The sequence below is a fragment of the Mandrillus leucophaeus genome, unplaced genomic scaffold (genome assembly GCF_000951045.1).
Source record: "Mandrillus leucophaeus isolate KB7577 unplaced genomic scaffold, Mleu.le_1.0 Scaffold9, whole genome shotgun sequence".
Lineage (NCBI taxonomy): Eukaryota > Metazoa > Chordata > Mammalia > Primates > Cercopithecidae > Mandrillus > Mandrillus leucophaeus.
The window spans coordinates 9,493,352-9,495,381 of NW_012109807.1; positions in this window are offsets into that span (position 1 = coordinate 9,493,352).

Below are 2,030 nucleotides of genomic sequence, written 5' to 3' on the forward strand. Positions count from 1 at the left end.
TGCCTCAGCCTCCCGGGTAGCTGGGATTACAGGCATGAGCCACCGCGCCCGGCTAATTTTTGTATTTTTAGTAGAGACGGGGTTTCACCATGTTGGCCAGGATGGTCTCGAACTCCTGACCTCAGGTGATCCGCCCGCCTCGGCCTCCCGAAGTGCTGGGATTACAGGCGTGAGCCACCGCGCTCAGCCCATGGACTTTACTTTCTAATAGGGAGGCAGATGATCGAGAAGACGAGACCTGTGCTGTGTAGGCAGCAAAACGCTGAAAACCTGGGAGGAAAGGGACGGAGGGGAGCTGGAGACTACATGGGAATGAGGAGCGGTCCAGGTGGGGAAGAACTGATGCAAAAATGCTATATATACATTTAATATAGTACAAAATGTACATTTAATATAGTATAAAATATAAGATGAAGGCCATCATTTTATTCAGATTCTTGTGAATAGATACCTGGAAACATCCTTCAAAAAAAATAAAGGTCGAAAAAGCAAAATAAGCATAAAATGCCATCTGTCCTTTCTGTTTCATCTAACCCTAAGGATTGAATTATGGAAATAGAGGCCAGGATCATTCCCTGGAATATCCCTAGCACATCCTAGAATTTCTTGTAACTCTCATCATATCTGGCATCTTTTATAGTGTTTCTCTTCAAGGGCACTATTGGCATTCAGGGTGAAACAATTCTTGGCATGATAGGATGTTTGTCCTCTTTGTGGGCTCTTAAGCCTCCCTGACACCATTTGCCCACTAAATGCCACCAGTGCTCTCAGTCATTTTGGCAATCAAAAAGTGCCACCCTTTGTTGAAAACCAGTTTTTTTTTTTTGAGACAGTGTTGCTTTGTTGCCCAGGCTGGAGTGCAATGGCACGATCTCAGCTCACTGCAACCTCCACCTCCCGGGTTCAAGCGATTCTCCTGCCTCAGCCTCCTGAATAGCTGGGATTACAGGCGCCCGCCACCACGCCCGACTAATTTTTCTATTTTTAGTAGAGATGGGGTTTCACCATGTTGGTCAGGCTGGTCTCGAACTCCTGACCTAAGGTGATCCACCCACCTTGGCCTCTTAAAGTGCTGGGATTATAGGCGTGAGCCACTGCACCCAGCTGAAAACCACTTTTTAAGCCTATCTGTTGTTATAAACTTGTTCTTCTAGTGAACACCTTCAAATCTTCAGTGTAAGGCTGTGTGGGTTAGACAAAACGGGTTGACACTGTTCATCTCAGCAAATGATACCATCAGCCATCCAAGAACCCAAATCAGCACCCTGGAGTCATCCTGGGGGGCCCCTCCCTGGGAGGGCCTCTCCCTATGCAATCTATTATCAAGCAAGCTATTTTCACCTCCTAATAATCGCCAATCCTGCCTTTCTCCTTCCATCCACATTACCTTCTCACTGGCCTGCTCTGGCCCGCCCCCCAGGCCCTGAGTAGTGTATGAGGAGTCCAAATCTGAGCTGTCACTCCCACTTGTCCCCCCACCACTTCCTCCCGGAAGTATAACCCTTGAGGGGTTCCACTGCCCTGGGAACCTCTTAAGCATCCTACAAGGCCCTGGAAGGGTCTTCCTGCCCCCTCCCCACCCCTGCAGCCTCTCCAGCCTCCTCAGGGACCTTGCTCCCCTTGCTCCCTGCCCTCCAGCTGCCCTGGCCTTTTTTCAGATTCCCCTCATCACGCCTGCTCCTACCCCCAGGCCTCTGCACACACACACTCCTCTAGCCAGGATCCTCTTCATCCCCATCTTCACCCCTGTAGCTCCAGGTCCGGTTTCCACTCCCCTCAGGTTCCTCAAGGAGGCCTTCCCTGATACACACAACTCTCCATACTGGAGGCTTCAAGAGAACTTGTCACAGGTGCAATTTTCCATGCACTAGAGTGACTATTTCATGTCTGTCTCCTACACAGACTGTCAGCTCCATGAAGATGAAGCCGTATCTGCTCACTGTGGTTTTCCCACGGCTTGGTGCTGGCCCTGGACACTGCAAGTACTTAAATACGTATTCAGTGAGTACAGCTGGAAGACAATTTTAAAT